The sequence below is a fragment of the Larus michahellis genome, chromosome 1 (genome assembly GCF_964199755.1).
Source record: "Larus michahellis chromosome 1, bLarMic1.1, whole genome shotgun sequence".
Classification (NCBI taxonomy): domain Eukaryota; kingdom Metazoa; phylum Chordata; class Aves; order Charadriiformes; family Laridae; genus Larus; species Larus michahellis.
Genome location: NC_133896.1, coordinates 75,453,420 through 75,473,063, shown reverse-complemented (window position 1 = coordinate 75,473,063; position 19,644 = coordinate 75,453,420). Strand labels below are relative to the sequence as shown.

General features: G+C 47.0%; 1 protein-coding gene across 17 annotated transcripts in view; it reads right to left on the bottom strand.

Annotated features, from left to right (window-relative positions):
• The window catches only part of PPFIBP1 (PPFIA binding protein 1), a 120,220-nt gene extending 116,177 nt beyond the window's left edge, over positions 1-4,043 (bottom strand). For 12 of the 17 annotated variants that reach the window (XM_074587756.1, XM_074587850.1, XM_074587905.1 and 9 more), the window contains exon 1: positions 3,227-3,339. The gene's annotated coding sequence lies outside the window, so the exon portion shown is untranslated. Of the gene's footprint in view, positions 1-3,226; positions 3,340-3,930 lie in introns of those variants that run through there. The other 5 variants (XM_074587841.1, XM_074587893.1, XM_074587871.1 and 2 more) reach the window with 4 other exon arrangements.
• Between the last annotated feature and the right edge of the window lie 15,601 nt (positions 4,044-19,644).

Sequence of the window (19,644 nt, the reverse complement as noted above, 5' to 3'; positions counted from 1 at the left end):
AAAACCCACCCGAAAACCTTACAATAAACCTGCTCCTTGCATTTATAAATTTACAGATGTGGCTTGGTCAGACAGAAATAGGTCAGATCATAGTTGTACCGCTTTAAAGAAGCGACATAACTTGAGTTTTGCTTTGAAGCCTGAAAATAACATAGGTGAGTATAAGAAGAAGCTGTCTCAGGTATACCAACCTAACCTGCGTATCACCATTTACAAACCAAGGCAGAGGTGACCAGCACCTTCTTCAGGAAGAGCATGCAAATTCAGCAGCAGGACTGGGGCTTTACTGACCACCTGTAACACCACAGGAATTTCCATGATGCTCCATTACATCCCTAAATCCTGCCTAATACTTGGGCTCTTACTTTCTCTGTTGAAAACTACTGCAAAGCAGTGGACTCCTCAGTCACTGGCATTTATTTTTTTTGTGCTCTTCTTGCCCCACCCCAGGAGTCAGGGATATGATTTTGGACCATCTGTACCAGATCTGCAATCTGGCCACCTCTCCACACTTCCCCCACCTTCACAGAAAACACAACACAAAGCACAACAAAGGAAATCAGTCTGTTATTCAAATGAGTTTACAGCAACACTACCTTGTCCCCAGTAAGGCAAAGCTATATTTTGATGCAATCACACCACTATCAGCTAAGTGACTAACTCTTCTTTTGTTTTAAATCTCTTCAAGGCATGGATTTTGACTTCACTGAAACTACTCCTTGAAGCAGTGAAAGACAGAAACATCACAGAAACCCCATTTGGGTGGATTCTAGAGACACAAAACCTCCTCAAGGATGCTATACCATGCACCTCGTATCACACAGCGCTGCCTGTGTTCAGGCCATCCAGACCTGACCAGTGAGCAGGGACCACACTTTGTCCTCCTCATCACCAGCGAGCTATGGAACCAGACAGGCTGGCAGCACCACCTGGGAATGGCTGTAATTTCAGGAATACTAACAATTACCCTCACGTTGACATGGGTCACAATCAAATTATTCCCTGTATGGGATACCTCCACAGACATTTTGGTCAGGACCCCATTCCCTCCTGCAATGCATGTTACGCTGCACAGGCAGCACAACCCAAAAAGGAAACAGGACTTGCATCTAAGTAGGGAAAAAAAAAATATTACATTCATCACAGCTTTCTGCCCCATGTGACATCCCCGACTTTGAGGCGGCTCCACCCTGCGTTTCAGGGACAAGCAGAAACGTTACTCACCAATTTTTTCCAGAGCATGGTTCTGCTGCAGACACATGTGGACAGGACACATCAACTCAAATATTCCTCAGCAGAACTCTTAAACGCAGAACTGATCCAGCAAATGGATGAAAACCCAGGGTAAAACTCACCGAAGCGAAGGAAGCGCTTGAATCTGGACCCGTGTGTTTGGACGCAGGCTCTTGCCCTTATCTCATTTAAAAGGGTTACAGTGGCCGCTGAATACCTAACAGCGCCTTGCGCAAAGGTGGCATGCCCCAAAGCAGGAGCAACGCTGCTGAAGAGGGAACCTGCTCCGAAGGGGCCCCACTTCACAGACAGACAGACAGGTGGAGCTCCCACTGCCTTTGGGGAAGAGAGAAACATCAACTTCATACTCCCAGCACGGGAATACCAACATTAATTTATGAGCAACATGGCATGGCGTTAACAGTCATTCTCACCAGCAAACCAAAGGACTCTACTTCTAGTAGCTGATCTATCTGAAACAGCTTTTCAAGGAACTGTGCTAAATCCTATTGCCAAAATGCCCCTGGGACAGGTACTAAGCCAAATCAGGGAGCACTTTGGCCCTTAATTTCGTACTGATGTGAAGAAGTTAAGAGGCTAATATCCTTGCTGCATTTGGAACCAAGAATTCAAGCAGATTTCAATTTTCCTAGTTTCCAGGATGCTTCTCCAACTGCCCTGCCATGCTGCCTCACTGAGTGTGCTGGTTTTACTGAAACCCATACTCATGGCTTTTATTATAATTACAAGTCCCTTTTGTCCTTCACAAACATAAATCCTCAAGCTACGGCTGCTATCTTTAATAGAAGCAATAAATCCGGAGTTGGCCCACCAAAACATCTTCCTCTCAGATACTTGATCATGTAAGCATGGAGAATATTCTCACTCTGTGACCCATTTTTGCTGTTTACTTTTTGGAATGCAGAGACACTCATATTGCTCAATCGTGCTGCTATTGCAATACATACCAGAGCTTACACATTGTGCTGTCGGTAGTATCTAAGCTTGGGACAAAACAAGGACAGCCAGCGAGTCTCTGAAGGCTTGGGCACAGCCAAGCCTGAGTCCTAAACACTATATCTGTGTTTTCGCACAAGATCGGCAGCACTGCACTTCTACAGGAGAGCACACGCATGTTGTTATACCACAGCAAAGCGTTTAACACCAAAGCTTACTTTTCTCCTCACAGAAATAACTACATAGGTGTGAAGCACCTTTTACTGCTACAGCTGCACCTCAGCCAGGGTGTGAGCTAGCACAGCTAGGTCGGTTTTTGTAAGTCACAGACCTAAAACATCACAGACCTAAAAGAAATAATTACAGGATCATACCACGTTTGTTAGTAGAAGATAAAACTCACGACTGAAGTTTCACAGTACTTCTAGATGAAGTGTCCTACTAAAGCCTGAAAAGATTAAACCGGTGCCTACCTCTCCTCCAAATTTCCCTAAAAGCTTTGCCAGCTCCAGCACTTAAATGAGTTACAGAAGGCCAGGAGCAAATTACCGGCCACCTCTCTTAAACTGCTCTCCTTCACCCTTCCAGCCAGGAGGCGGCAAACGCAGCACGGGAACACTCAAACGTTGCCTGAGGACGGAGGTAAGGCTGGGTTTTGGCAGGGGGGAGGGAAGGCAGGCTGGAGGGGAAGCCCCTCGTCGCATCCCGAAAGCTGCCCGCTCCCCGGAGGGTGCTTCGGGGGACACGCGGCTGGTACCCGACCCGCGGCGCTGGGCGCACGGGGGGCTACCAGCCCATGCGTGGGGCGCGCAGGGGCGCCCGGCCCGCCGTTCCCGGGGGGGAGGGGGAAACCCGCCGACCCCAGCGGGGCAGGCGGCCCAGGCCCATGGCGGCGGGGAGGAAGAGCCCGCCCCACTGCGGCCCGCACGGCGCGGCGGGAGCCGTTGGGGCACGCCGCCGCCAGGACACAAAGTTGTGGCAGTCGGGCTCGGTTCGGCTTCGGACAGCGGGGCCGGGCCCCGGGAGCTCCGCTTACCTGCGCCCAAACGCCAACGGGACCCCCCCGGGGCAACCGCGCCTCTGCCGGCTCCGCGTAGCCCCCGCCGTCGTCCTGTCCACGCCGCCCGCCCCGTCCCGGCCGGCCCCGCCCGCGCCCCGCCCCGGACCGCCCGCGCCTCCGCCTCGCACACGGCGGCCGGGACCCAGGGGGGCTGCGCGGCGCCGTGCGCTCGCCAGCGCTCCCCCGCCGGGGCCGGGCCGAGCCCCGCCGGGCCGTCGCTCGCCTGTGCTCCCTGCCCTGGGGCCGGGCCTCCCCGACGGGGCAGGCGGCAGCGCCTGGCCGGGCCGGCGCCCTGATTGGGCCCGACGGCAGTCACTCGGCGGGCGAAGGGCAGGGCGAGCTCAGCGCCGGGGCCCGGGCCCGGGCCCGGGCCGGAGCCTCCCCCCAACGCCTCGGCCTTGCCCGCGGCCCGGCCCGCCCGACCGCGGCCGCCACCGGGGCCCGGTGCGGGGTGAAGGGCAGGGCCAGCATCCCGCCGGCGGGACCCCCGGCGTGGCGTGGGGTCGGGGCGGCCGCGGGCTCCTAAGCTCCCTACGGGAGAACAGCCGGCGGTGCCCCGGCGGGCTTCCCGCCCCGCGGTGCGCCCTGCCCGCCCTTTGCGCCTCAGGATCCCAAAATTGCGCCTTGGGAAGGGAAGGAGGGCTGGCCGCGGCCCCCCGAGAAGCAGGTCCGGATCATACCTACTGCCGACCACCGCAGCAGCGTGGCGGTGAGGGTGGGCGCGCTCCACCAGCCACGCCATTGCCTCTTGCTTGGCAAAATGGTCGGCAGTGGCCTGAGATATCGCTACTTCAAGAGGGGAGCCACGTGACTTGGGGACCAGGGGACTCGGGTTGGCAACGAGGTCCAGCCAACTAACTCTTAATTTTATTCTGAGTTGACCCAGAACTTTTTTATTTCAGAGCGCTTCCTCCCATCCCCTCTCCGAAGGCTGGGTTAGACAAAGCTCTTAGCATAATGCTTTTCTATGTGGAAAAAATGATTTGGTTGTACTTTGGTTCTGACCATAACTTTTAAAAAACTGGAAGTTTTCATTCAAAAGGCGTGTCGGAAGTAAACATTTCAAATTCTCGACAAAAATGGGAAGGTACCGTTTGCTGTTAAAGCACACTGCAAAGAGGGCAACACTTTTTTCTGGCAAGTTACTGGCCTGTTGTGTTGGCCACACAGCTGTAGTGTGTCTCGGGTTAAACAGGGACGCCGAGGTTTAGACTACAAGAAAATAAATACCTGGTTTCCTTTGGTATCATCCGTTTCAAAACTTTGGTGGCTAACTATGTTTTTTGGTGCTGTAGCATCAGTTTCTGCAGTTGAGTCTTTTTGCCCATTTTCTCTAATCCTCACTGAATCTCCAGGAAACATTACCAAGGGCTTCTGCATCCAGCACTCCCTCCCTTCTGTAGTGGCTGGAGTTGTACTTGCCCAATAACAAGCACTTGGAACAAAATATTGATTCCCACTGAAGTCCAATATTCATCAGCCTTTGTTTTCTGAATTGACTGTTCTGTCGATTCCTTTTTTTACACTTTAATTAATTTTTAATTCAGAAAGTGAAGATTCTTATTAAAGAACCTAATGCTTCGTTAGTCAGGATGGAATATGAGTGAGAACTCTCTGAAGACAAATCTGAGCTGACAGAACATTTCAAATAACTGTTTGAATTCTTTTGTCAAAGAAAATACTTTTGCAAGTTAAGACAAATCTCTGATAAGACTTTCTGGCTTGCTTATCTCTCATCTCCCAAAATAGCGTAGTCTTTTTTGCTCCATGCTGGTTTGGAAGGAAAGATTGATTTCTCCACCTTTGTGAAAATGCAGCAGCCTCTGAGAAGGCAAACATCTCGCTTATCCCTCCTGTGAAGGCTGCAGGGGGTTATGACAAGTAAGAGTATTTTCCAACATTCTTCACTGCTTGAGGAGGTGAAGGGAAAGAGCTTTTCCCTTGCTTTGCAATGGGAACACGTACCGTCTCCGTGGTTACAAATCAATAAATGGCATCAAGTCTAGTATTTCGAGAACTGTCAGAAGCATTTTGAAGGCACAGCATATGCTCTCTTACACGATCTTCGTTGTGTGGTACTTTGAGTCTTTCCCACGTTCACGGCATGGTACAACTCGGGGTATGGTGCAGCTATTTTTCTGCTAGATCTGTGGCATGAACAGACACACTTCGAGCCTCCGAGATCACTGGCACACAGTGGGTGTCTGGGTGTCAGGCGGGGAGGCACAAGCAGGACCATGCCTCCTGCTGGCAGTGACTCTGAGAAGAGGCCCCTTGCAAAACAGCAATGAGAAGCACTCTTATTAAATCTGCACTGCATCTGTTCCGTGGTTTTGCCTGCTCCTCACTGCTGAGTGATAAACATAATGCAGTTTTAGTACATTCTCACAAGCGTTAATACATTCTCACAAGCGTTACTGTCTCATTTCGTACGGTTTAGGTGACTCACCTTGGCTAACTGGGAGTCTTAATGACTTCTAGTGATCCAGATTTCAGCTTCCTCTGAAAGTCATCTGGTTTTAGCAGCACGATGGTCAGTAGCCCCATGCCTCACTATTGAGGCTAGCTCACAGGCAGGGCCCTGAAATACAATAACAAGCCGTGTACATCGCAGCCAATTTTTAATTATTTTTTTTTTTAAACTTGAGCACCTTGTTGGGCCCCAGAAATTTTCCTTTAGACCAAACCCACTCCCCAAAATACAGCAGCTGAAAGAGCCGAGGGATCTCCTTCCCAAAGGGCAATGATTTCACACCCAGGCTGTGCATGGCTTTCATTTCGGGACAGGTCAGAAAGTGAATTCTGTGCATTGCTCTCTTCCCAGCTGGATGTTAACCCCAAAGCTGAGCCAGGGTGTTTTCAGGTCAGGTCTCTGCTACCGAGTCTCCTGGCTCAGTTGTGTCAGCCAGAGCTGTGATAAGATCCTTTGAAGGCAGAGCTGTGCCAGCAAAAGTACCTTATGCAGATGTAGCTATAAGCGGAGAAAACGGCGCTTTTGTCTGGGTAGCTTATTTCACTCGAGGAAGCCGGAATTTGCTCTCTCAGCAAAAACACAGTTTTACTGTTAGAAGCTGTATCTACCTTGGAAATGTTTGCTCTTCTGACCAACTATTGCAGCTATGCTGACAAAGCTGTGCTGGCTTTCAGCTGCCTGAAGTATCCTGACTGTTAAATACTCAACAGAGCTAATTGTTTTACCCAAAACCTCAAGCTTCAGTATGATGCTCTGTTCAGGCCTGGGACAAAGTACTGCACAAAGAGTTTCTAGTTGTCGAGTCAATAATTTAACCTTCCTCCGCATGTCTAAATCCCCCTCCAATCCCTTCCTAAAAAGGAGAGGAGGAGAGGAGAGATTCAGTGCCAAAAGGATCCGCTTAATCCACAGCAGCCTAAGTACAAAACGCCCCCAAACTGTGCCCCCTAGAACAGTCAGACTTCTGACCTCGGCTGTTCCATCCCTGAGTCTTCCTGCAACCAGGCTTTTGAAAATATTGCAAGAAAAGCCCTGCGCAGTGAACCTACCACTGAACTGACAGAAGGGATGCTGCCTTGGCTCTGTTGTGCCAGCCAGACAGATCTGCTCAGGGCTGAAGTGCTTCACGTGAGCAGTTTCTCTCCAGAATTTCTAGTTTAAATCCCCCATAAGGAAGAAGGACATTTCAGAAGTGACCGATCTGCTTCGGCGCATGCGATTGTTTCAGGTACCCCCAATCCTCTGAGGTGGGGTTACCCGCAGGCCCGAGAGCCTCCAGCTACAGTATGGGGTCAGTCTGCAGCAGGAGGAGGCAAAGCACATCACCTTTCCATTTGAGCATGTCCCAAAGCACATCACCTTCCAATTCGAGAATCTGCAATCTAGGGGTTAGTACTGTAATCTATCTGTGAAGAGTCATCATGAAGGCTGGATAAAACTGAGTCTCCCAGAAAGTACTAGACAGAAGATGCCGTTTCACACTTGTGTCATCCATACTGTCTTTGGCAAAGTACTTGGTGTGGCCATTGCCAACCTGTTGAGATGACCAGTCTTGCGTATTTCATCTGAAACCTTGTGTAATTAGCCCCTGAAAACCAGGAAAAAGCAAACTCTAGTTTTTTCTCAAGTGAGCAAGAAAACTTCCCCTAAAACTTTACACACCCGTGAGGGTGAAAAAAAAATTAGCTGCAGGGACTTCTCCGGCCTGAACACCGAGATGAATATCAGAGACATTGCAGTATGTAGCTGGAAATTGCAAAAAGTAATAATACTAAGGAGAAGATGCTGCACCTTTTATGTAAAATGTGAGCAAGAGAAATCCTCCTGGCATGAGGAATGCATACACATTCAGTGGCAGGAGTTTAGCTGTTGAAAAGATTGAGCTTTTTCTTCCTGTTACTTTGAATGATGGCCATCATTAAAAGCAGGAAAGGAAAGATTGCAGTTTGAAAGTTTTACATTCTAAAATTCCTGCAGACCTACAAGCGATTATTTTGCTTTCCCTGGAGGTCTCCCACTCCCTAATTTAGCTATTAGTGTACCTTAACTGGGATGAAATACTCATTAGGTTCACACACGTGCAGTTTTCACAGCATTCTCTTGATTTCTGTATCAGAGATAATTCTTACAGTGACGCTCAGGAGCTGCTTTCTGGTGTACTCTGTAAAGATGCCCTTTGGGTACTCAGAGTGTTTAGCTTCAGACACAGGAAAAAACGTTCAAGAACTTAGTGCTGTAAGAGTGGTCAGAAACCAGTGTATAGGTAGTGTTGCTAACTTTTACTGCTAGACCTCACCGTGGAATGTACCAAATAAGCACATCTCCACTGAAATACACGGAGGCAGCTTGCACAATGATCCACCATCAAGGCAAATACCTAAGTCTATGAAGTACTGCAAAATGTTATCTGAGAAAAGCAGGCATGGTGGATACAACTACTCAGTGTGTAGCATCTGCCTAGTCTGAAGGAGACTTTTCTTCTAGACGCAGCCAAATTCACCCCTTCTGCAACTCACACTGTTGATCGTGTCTGACCTCACCACTACTCTTCATCTATGCCCGGTTGGTGACGACACCCTACACCTAAGCTTCTGTGCCCCCAGCACTTTTTTCCTTATTTTTTTCCCCTCAGTTTCTCAGATGCTCACCCAAGCACATTTCTTGGTTCATTTTGTTCTCAGCATCAACTTCTAGATTGCAGCGTACATAAGAACTGCTGGCTCTACTGAATGCAGTCTTTGTACAGCTCTGCTAAAATCAGGCTTACAGGCACACCCAAAAGCCTTTTAGCAAAGCTCTCCAGCAAGTAAAGCACTAGTACAGCAATAAAGTGCCTTTCTTAGAGAATCTCAAGTACCAAAGTTATTCTCTCCACAGTGCCAATGAAGAAAACAAGGGATAATGAGGTGAAGGATGTTCACAGTGTAATACCGCACAGGGTCTCCTGAGCAAACCCCTGAGCAAGGCGGTGCTTTTGCACAATACAGAGTAGCTGAATAGCTGCGTTCGCTCTGTCTGGTCCCTCTGCTGCACAGCCAGCAAAAGCAGCTGCCGTACCATGCCAGCCCCGCTTCCAGAGCCGCACATATCTCCACCCGGCACGCTGTAGACACAACTGTAGTGACTTACTCCCTATCACACAATGAGTCAGTGTCAAAGCTAGCTCAGTCAGCTGGCCTCTGGGCTCAGACTTTAACTGGCCTTCAGGAGAGGAAAAAAACCAAACGCCGGTTCAGACATTCCTTAAATACTAGGGCCGTGAGGGCCGCAGGGGGAAGGCGACAGTATCCTGCCTAGACGACGAGAGCAGGAACTGTGTTTGCTTCCCATTTCCAAGAGCCCGGGACATGTGCACCTTGTTTGTTCCTGGACTGACTTCATTGGAAATGCATTTTGCTGGTGACTCATTGAGGTGGGAAACAAGGCCAGGCTGAGTTACCCCGGGTGCACACGGAAGGGATGCTTTCACGTGGCAAGCACCAAGCACCAATCACTCAAAATCACTAAAATCTTCTGCTCTAGAGAAACAAGAGGCAGTAAGCAAACTCTTAGGGGCTAACTAGGATAGTCACCAAGCTGTGTTACTGTATCAGTCAGCGTGATACTTGCCATGCTCCAAGCAAAGTGACAGGCAACCATAAAACAAGGATTATTTTATTCTGAAAAGAAAGAAGAGAGAAACATGGAAAATACAGCTCAGAGGGAGCACGAGGGGACGGTGATCATCAATTTAACTACTATCCATTTCTCTCTCTCTCTCTCTCTCCAGAGATTTTACACTTTAGGAATGAGGAGAATAAAGCTTTCATTCATGGAATATACCTATTTTTTAGGTTAGAAAAAACATCAAAATGATCTTTATTCTCCACATCACTTGTGAACCCTGCCTTTTTGTGTTAAGGACAAGTAGAAGATTAAGACAACGGGATTTTCTTTAAGTGGGGAGTAAGTCACATCTGAGTTAGTATTGCTGATATGAACTGTTTATAAATAGAACTTCACTAAGCCTATAGAGCTAAAAATATTTACATTATTTACCTAAACCAAACTATTCGAGGACAATTCATGAAACAAACAATAAGGAAAAAGTTAAAACCGCAATTCTGCATTCTTGTCAAAAGGTGTGCAGGATGAACTGAATTTCAATAATCAGCTGATCAATAGGAGAAATAGTTACCTCTTCCCATTACAAAAGTGTCTGAGTATCTTATTAAAGTTATTACGCAGACAATTTAAATCTAGATGTCAGAATGCTTTTTCATACTGCATTTATTCAACAATGTCTCTATTAAAGCCGGTTAAATGTTTTAACTTCCATCCCAAAGTGTTGGTTTTGACATTTTGAGAGAAACAGAGCAATGCATTTGCGATGAAGAGATGAATCTTCAGGGTTTTCATGAAATGAAATATTCCAAACAGCAGCTAAGCAAATTATTATGAAAATCAGAATAGAAATATTGCTAGTTTGTGGGAATGCGCATGGGAATGCCTGTCCACCGTTCAGCCTGGTCAAAGCAGTGCTGACCAAGTAAGGAGGCGAAGGCTAGGATGGATGCACAGCGCCAAGCAAACAGCACAGAAGTACCGCAAGGCTGCAGGGTCGCTCCCTTGTTGAGCTATACCTTCTACATTCACTTGAAGTATTCTGCTGCCACTGCAGCTCCTTCACAGGGCCAAGACAGCCGAGCTGGATGCAACACAGCTTGCCAAAGTGAGCGGGCTCATGAATGATGAAAGGTTTAACACGTGCAAAAGAAAAAGCAAAGCACAGAAAACAGGCTAGCATAACAAAACAACGTAAGGGTGGAAAAGCCAATGTGCATCTCAGATGAGATTAATTATACTCTGAGTCTAATCTTGCTGAAGATGGAAGGCATGCCTCCTCTGGCAGCTTGGTTTCACCAAAACACCTGCGGCTGTCATGTCTGGTTGGCTAAATGCCGTTGTGCAATATGGGCTTACTAGTCCCATCAGCTCATTAATGCACAATTTGCTAATGGACAGGCATGAGGGCTGGGATCCTGCATCAACGGTCCTGTTATGGCGGTTTTGTCTTTGTGCCAAAAACTTCTGAGAACATCTTTAAAGAGACAGTTCTCCATTAATTCAGGTAAGAGTGCCATGCACGGCAGGTTTCGTCAAGAACTGTGAGAGCTGAAGATCAGTTCCAGTGAGAACAGCTATGTCCATCTTCTATAAAAATGTCTTTGGTTCCTAAAAGAAATATTTTATCTTCAAAAGATTTTATCTTAAAGAAAGTTTCAAATTTAAGTGATCGAAGTTATTGACATTTCTTCTTAACACCTGTGGATATTTCTTCTAATCCTCAGTTCAGTAAAGAACTATTTAAGCATTTCCAAATAACTTACTCCCCAGTTCCCCTTACTCAGATGGTTTCTTGTATAATTGCATACAGCACTTCTATATTTGTACATAAACCACCTTAAAATTCAAAAAATAATGTCAGGAAGTTCAGAATTGAGACCTTTCATTCATATACAAAACACATGCAAAGAACATTCAAAATAAATTTTAATCCATTTTAGGCATCCAAGGAATGATGTTTTCATATTTAAGATGAAACAGGAGTCAGAAGTAACCATTATCTTTTGGCAAGCGTTTTGCAAACATAAAGGTCCCCCTTAACCTTTGAAAATCAGGACTTCAGACTGCATGATATTAAAAAATCGTATTTTCTTTTAATGTATGTGCATATACTTTTACATATACATAAGTAAACACACTGGATTCATTAATAACTCAATAGCCTACTTAAGATGTAACCCTATTTAAAATAAAACGTGAAATTCTTACACTGTGTATTAAAACATAAGTTTAAAACATTTTTTTAAAATGAATGAAATAAAATTCAAGGTGAAAACCATAAATGTTTGCTGTTAAAATTTTAAAGAACATAAAATCACTGAACTGATGGAATTACCATCTGAACATCTGGAACAAGAATTGGCTGAACTGAACCAGCTTTTGATAAAAGCGGCATTTCTACATGTGCAGAAAGAATATTGGAGCTGAACAAGTTGAGTAATCTGAAACAGAAATAGCAGTAAGTTCAAAGCCGAAAAACTAACTGGGAACTAAATACCAAAAAGCTTGTGTTCCTCACTAAGCTGGGAATAAAAGCAAGGAATGAAAGTGGCACCTTCTCTCCATGCTCTGAGGGACACTGTGATCAGCCGCAAGCACTTCAATTCACCAGCTGCAAAGGATCCTTCCAGATCAGTTACGTTTTAATGAAAAGTGTACTGTGATGAACTTTGCGGTGTTTCTTCCATGGACAGCATGCTCACAGTGGTCTGCGTGGTTAGTTAAAAACACTGAAGGAGAGAGCGTTTTCGAACGGCATGTGCGCGCCGAGAGCCGAGCCATGAACCAAGCCAGGAGCCAAGCATGTGGGACACCCACCCAGGCCGCTTGGAAGCAGCGGGCTTCCATCTCTGACCACAGGCACCGCAGGGGTACAACACCAAACATGGCCACGTGAATTCTCCATTTTCTCATTCCTGCATGAGATGGGTACATATTTTTCTTTGCCTCCTCTGGCTGTGCCCTGGTGTGGGCGTGCTGGCTTCAGGCTGGCTCCTCTTCGCTCACCTCCTACAGCCTACGCTTATCTTTAGTGTCAGGACCCACAGAGGTGTAAGTACTGGTACCTTTGTTAGGAGAGAATGATATATAGGAAATAAATAAGCGATACATACGCTCTTAAAAGATGTTTCTGAATGACGCACTGCATTCGCAGCAACGCAGGTGACTGCTCGGAGAAAGATGGGGAAGGGGACATACAGCACAGTTAGTCATAACCCCTAGGATCAGGATGGCGGAGGGTAAGTTACCGAAACACTCCATGAGCAATGCACGGCGGTAGCTTGGGAGTGCCAAGCGCTTGGCCCGGGGCCTGCCACGACGCCCCCCTGCCCACCCAGCCTCGAGGGGCTCACTGATCACCACACTGGACAAATCTCCACAGAATAAATGATGCAAAACAAAACTTTCCACTCAAGTGAGCCGGAAAATGAACTTAAAGAGTAGCTTGAAGCTCCCAAGACCTGTGCCAGCCTCAAAAAGAAGTCCTTAAACCAGGAGAGCAGGGAGGGGGGCTGGGCAGAGGCTTGGCCAAGGACCAGGATAGTGCCAAAATAGTGCCCTGGGCTGTGGGGCCAGGGGGAAAGCGTTGGGGTGGATGAAGCCTGCTGGTGCATCTGGGGCACGGCGTGGTCCCCAGGCAGGAGGTTTGGCCATGTATGGCTGGGGCAGCGGTCCCACCAACCCACCAGAGCAAGCCCTTGGTGAAAGTGTGACTTGGGGACACCTCTCAGCCACTATGGTTCAGCAGATGATGGCGTTTTAACAAACTCTTCTTTGCCACCTTCCCTGCAGACACCCAGGTCCATGTCCCGCCATGGTGGCCAGCCTCCTTTCTGAAGATGTTGGCTGGGGCCCCCTCTGTCCCTGTGGGGGATCAGCAGGGATCTCCTGCTGTCCAGGCTGGCTGGGGACACACCGCACATAGCCACCATGCTGCCCTGTCCCCTCTGTCATGGGTGTTGAGATGGCACCGGCAGGCTGACACAAAGGAGCCACTGACTGGGTGGCTTTGAACAGGGTTGAGTGAGGGCTCGGTGGGCAGCTCTTTCAGGGCTCATGGTCTACCTAAGTTCTGCTGTGGGCACCTACCTTGGGGTGTTGTATCACCTGGCCCACAACGCCTTTCCCTCAGGGCAATCTTGCTGCCACCTTACCAGTAAGGCTGAACGAAAAAGCCTTTACAAAAGGACCTGGGGGTGCTGGTGGACAGACAGCTTAACGTGAGCCAGCAGTGTGCCCAGGTGGCCAAGAAGGCCAACAGCATCCTGGCTTGTATCAGGAATAGCGTGACCAGCAGGAGTAGGGAAGTGATCGTGCCCCTGTACTGTACTGGTGAGGCCTCACCTCGAGTACTGTGTTCAGTTCTGGGCCCCTCTGTGCAAGAGGGACATTGAAGTGCTGGAGCAGGTCCAGAGGAGAGCTACCAGGCTGGTGAGGGGTCTGGAGACCAGGTCATATGAGGAGAGGCTGAGGGAGCTGGGCATGTTTAGCTTGGAGGAGAGGAGGCTGAGGGGAGACCTCATTGCCCTCTACAACTACCTGAAAGGAGGTTGTGGAGAGGTGGGAGTTGGCCTCTTCTCCCAGGTGAATAATGACAGGACCAGAGGAAATGGTCTGAAGTTGCGGCAGGGGAGGTTTAGATTAGATATCAGGAAGAATTACTTTCCTGAAGGAGTGGTCAGGCACTGGAACAGCCTGCCCAGGGAGGTGGTTGAGTCACCATCCCTAGAGGTATTTAAGAAACGTCTAGATTTGGCACTTCAGGGCATGCTCTAGTGACAGAGATTGTAGGGGGTTTTTTTTATGTGTGTATGGTTGGACTCAATGATCTCCAAGGTCCTTTCCAACCATGCAGATTCTATGATTCAATTCTATGATTCTATGAAAGCAAGCAACTTAGGCAGGGCTTTTGCCAAGGTTAGAAATCAGCAGCAGAAGCCACCATCCCGGCTCTCCAGTCCTCCAGCCCAGCACCACCTGTTTCCCCCACCTCATGCACTGGAAGGACACCATTTGGCATTTCATCATCAACAAACTCATCACAAGAAACTTACTGCAAATTTTTTCAAACCAACCACCCCACTGCAAACACAGGAGATCACAGGGCACGGTTCAGTAATGCAGGAGAGAAACTGTGCTGCATTTCTTATGATAAAGTATGATGGGAAAACAACTTAAAATCACAGGCCTTTCATGTCCTCTAGCATCATTCAGCCCACAGGATCCCTATCGGCTACGGTAATCAGGTTCAGTTGCATATACCAATCAGTTTGCATATACCAAAGCTGCATTGTGTGTGTAGTGGTATTTTTAAACTAAACATGTCTAATTTTACATATAGAAGGACATTAAGGCAAGCTGTATTCCTGCTTTTCATAAAAATTATGCAGCTGATTGCTACTGCACTAACTGGGAGACTGACACAGGCCGTCAGCGACTTCAACCAAAATGAGTTTCAGGCAGCTTTAAAAAAATTCCTCTCATCCAACCTGAATGTAAGGCATGGGATTTCCAAAAAAGTGGGGGCAGAAGCGAGTTCTCACTCTGCTCAGAGCTCACGTCCCCTCCTCTGTGCCAGTTCTCAAGATTGATTTAACCTGGAATTTGCTTCTGGTGGGGAAACAGCTAGCCTGAGCATTATGCAGGCCTGCCAATAGCTTTTGGAGTTTCACAGGGGGAAATAATCCCTGTAAATGATTTGAACTTCCAGCATCAATTAAATATTATGGTGAAAATGGTTGAATAAGGCGCCACAGACTATGGCTATGGGGAGCACGAGAATGAGAGGAGGTAGTCTGGGAAATGTTTTCTCATGCAACCCACTGTCCATCACCGTGCCTGGTCCAGAGGGCTGCAGCTTTTTGAACAGGGCAGCACAAGGAGGAAGACCGAGGAGGCAAGGATGGTATCATTTTGAACACAAACCAGAAATTAATCCTCACCAAGAGATGTGAAGAAATTCAAGGGCAATCTCCAGTCGTCTTACCCTTGTTGTAACCTGTTGCAGATACTTGCCTTCTGTTTGAAACTACTTAAGCAGCTTCTGGAGGCAAGAACCTATAATATAAACCACAGGGCACCACAGAGCTGTGCCTCCATCTTCATGAGGTGTATACCCTCATGGTGCAGGAGGAGCAAGTGCATCTCTTTGATGGCTGAACTTTGCGTCTGCACTATGTTCAGTGAGGGTGGTTACCATTTATTTGTTGGCGTCCTGCAGCAGATCTGCCTATCTGCTTGAATGCTCCCACCGCACAAAAAAAAGCCCCTCCAGCTTTTCATACAAGCTTGCAGGAGGGGGAAATGTCAAAACAGCACAGAATGATATTTAAAGCAAAGCATTACCCATTAGAGCAGGCAGATCTGGAGGGGACATTTCTGAACCTAAGCTAGCACAAACTTTGTTTGGAATAACTTGTTCTGCTGCACGTGCACAAGCGTACTCACTGGTGACTTACCTGGCTCGGTGGCCATCCGTATCTGTCTGTTAAATCAAAGATTCCCCACAGTGACATATTAGGCCAGATGTTGAGAAAGACAGTGCTATTGCCACAATTTTGTGTGGCTGTGCAGCTAGGGAGCAGGCACAGTACCCAGGTAGGATCCCCCCTTGAGTCATTGGGGTTCCTTGCGCATTCCCAGCCTTTACTACGCACACACGATGGTGAATCTTCCTGTTCCCATCTGCTTTCTAGTAATCAGGACCAACATTTTGCATAATGTCAGAGAAACCTAAATGCTTTTTCTGGCCCTAATCTCTGTGATAGGAATGTTCTGAGTGACTCTTTCAGTGACAGCACTGCTCAGCTCAGTAACCACCAGCAATCAAGGCACCGTTAGTCCTGACTTTGGGAATCTCATTTAACTAAAGGTGGGATTTTTTTTTTTTTAATATAATCCCTTAATCCTAGATATATCTCAAAGTATCTGTCTTGGCAGTAATACCTGATGATGAAGAATGGATCATCAAGGTCAGGTGCAAAATAGAGGTTAGTCACATCTGATGGAGAAGCATGTAGATTGAGGTACTTCTACGCATAGCCTTCTCTTAGGAATTTCAAACCTCTCTCAGTCTTAGGGAGTAACATCAGTTTACACTCTTCACACTACAGGGAACATGTGCTAAAATCACCTAAGGGAAGAACTACAAGTACAAACTCAGCAATCACCCAGGTAAATCTGCAATTCCCAAGCAGCACGTTTTGGCCACGCAATTCTTTTCAGTGAGACGCTAAAACCTCTGTAGTCCGTATTAACATGTGAGGTTAGCAAATCTACAGCTGCCATTAGCACTGTGCTGCATTGTAGAATTACGTTGTCTGTGCATCATTACTCAGAGTTGAATATTCAACCATAGAGAAGACAGCTGGGCGGGCATTTGTAAGACAGGAAATACTACAGATAGCAGCACAGCGCCGGATTCACTTTTAGCACAACGCTCATCTTCATGTGCCATTTCTCCAAAACCTTAAAAAGTCAAGTCATGGTAAGAACTCAGACTTACTGTCAATCTGGCAAGATTTAAATATAAACAGCAATTGCCATAACAGAAACATAGGGCTAATGTGCGTACAAGTTCTATTTTCTTCCGACAATCACAGGATCAGCTCCGTATGCTGGTTTTCTAGTCAACAGCTGTGTCTGAGCTATTGGTTAAACTTTAATTAATCACACTGAAAAACGGTGTCACGGCTTGCAAGTGCAGCTTCTCATATGCAACTCAAGTTTGGTTCATTGCGCTTAATCTGTTTTTCAAGAAGAGCCACCAACAAAATCACTACTTTAACACTGCAGCATTCCTCATCAGGCAAAGAAAGCCCACAGCAGGAGACAACAGACTTCTCAAGGTCTTGAAGTCCTACCACTCTCTGATAATCCTCGTCTGGTTTTAACCTAGTGGTATACTATTTCATTAACAAATTGGCAAGAACTTTCTGTCCCATCCCTGAGCTACAGTAAAAGCTACAGCATTGATTTCTTTATCCTGGTACAGCATTAGCTATCGACGCTATACATTGTTCAGAAATGTAGCCTTAGCTTGACAATAATTACATTTGGCAATTATTAACTCTCCTTATGTGCTGCTTTCCCAGGAAAACTAGCAGAGTATTACTAATGCGCGGTGTCCCTTGGCCTTATGCACTTCATGATTGTTCTTGCCATAAGAGTAAAGCAATTATTCTCAAAAAAAGGCCTTTGAAGTTTGGAGTACTTTGAGCCTTCTTTTCACAGGTGCGAAACAGAGACAATGGTATTAAGTGAAGTCCAAAGGTCACACGGGTTGCCTGTAGCAAAGCAGCAAAACTAGACACAGATATCCCGAGCACCAGGCAAGTTGTTTAAAATGCACAATTGTGGAACTCTGTACCCTTCTATACATGATGTACGGTAGAATAAAAATAGCCATGGAAGCTCCCTCCTATTTTCCTTCTATTTCATGGGTTTAGAAAAAATTCTGCATCAATACACGTCTTTGAACGCAATCCTTACTGTGTCTAAAGAGCCTGCCCTACCTCCTTGTGATGTTGAGGAAAAACTCTCAGTAGCTGTCTGTCGTGGTTTGGGCCGGGTGGTCCAAAGACAAAACAACAGATGCTCTCCCCCACCTCTCACTCCAAGGAGAGGAGGAGGAAACATAAAGGGATTTATGAGTTTAGAAGGAACTAAACTACTTTAATGAAACATTAATAATAAAATAAAAAGGAAATAATGAAATTGATACAATATATACAAATATACACAAAACCGTACCAAGCTCCCAGGGAAATGTCACTGGCAGGCACTGTGAAAGTTCCAGACTGGACTCAGTGACAAATGGGAACCAGATTCCAGATCTTAATTCGGGAACCCATGGATCAGAGTCGAAGGTAGACAAGCTGACAGGATCTTCCTCGGACATCCATCATCAAAGAAAAGAGAGCCACCAAAGAAACCAAGCCATCGAAGAAAAGCCTGACCCTTTGATCCCTCAGCTTTTATACTGAGCATGGCAGATGGGCTGGAACACCCTATCGGTCAGTTTGGGTCACCTGACCTCTCCACTCCTCCCCACAGGTGTGACACCCCCATGAGGCAAACAACCAGGCCAGCTGACCCCGGCTGCCACAGCAACAAGTAGGAGCAAGAGCCTCCCTCACCGAAGAGAAAGGTGGCCCTGCTTCACCGCAACCAGGACCAGGACGCTGTCCTGAGGGCAAATGAAGTTGTAGGCGCTGCCGTTAACGCACTGGAGCCCATCCATCTGCCCAGCCACTGCCAAGAAGCAAAGCTACTGCAATCAGGATCGTTCACTTGTGCACTTTACCCAAAAGCATAGGATCTTAAGACCAATATAATTTTGCACAGATGGTGGTCTCAACCTTATCATGCCAATGAAAACAGCAAGTAGGTTTTTGACTTTGTCTCTCGATCCTGACTGGTTTTGAAATAAAGATCTGAGGGATGATGGACCCAACAGTTTTCCTAGATTGCTTTGTCTCAGGTCAGTATTTTCTGTTTCCTGCCTGCTGTCAGAAGCCCCCATTGTGAGGATCACCCTTTACCTAGAGGCTCTCAGAACTGAGAATTACAAATATCTCTCATCTGCACAGTACCTTTTCACTATAAACTGCAAACCTACTAAATTCATGAGGATCAAAACCTGTGAGAAAGACCACCTCAGTAGCTGAGGCATAAGCATTAATTACTACAAAACAAGTATGATCACAACCGGTGCCACGTTATAACCTGGGTTTGCAAACTTGGCAAAGCAGATGAGGAAACCAAAGGTGAATTTCATGCATCCTCTCAGGCTGAGGAATTATCTCTGCATCCAAGCTGAGGTGTGTGGAGAGAGATAGCACAGCATCAATCAGTGGACTAGGATCCACTTTAGCACGGCCTTGGGACAAAGGCATTTGATTTCCATATCCAAGTACCTACTTGGGAAGAACACTTAACAGGTTCAGGCAGTAATGTTTGAAGTTGCACAGTATCTAAACATCCACAAACCTACACCTACAAATACCTGTGCTAAGTATTTTTATTCTACTTTGTGACAGTCCTTGGTGAGGAGAAATTTCATTGGTAACATTATTCATGGAATCATAGAATGTGTTGGGTTGGAAGGGACCTTTAAAGGTCATCTAGTCCAAACCCCCTGCAGTAAGCAGGGACACCTTCAACTAGATCAGGTTGCTCAGAGCCTCATCAGGCCTGGCCTTGAATGTCTCCAGGGATGGGGCCTCCACCACCTCTCTGGGCAACCTGTGCCAGTGTCTCACCACCCTCATTGCAAAGAACTTCTTCCTCATGTCTCATCTAAACCTACCCAATG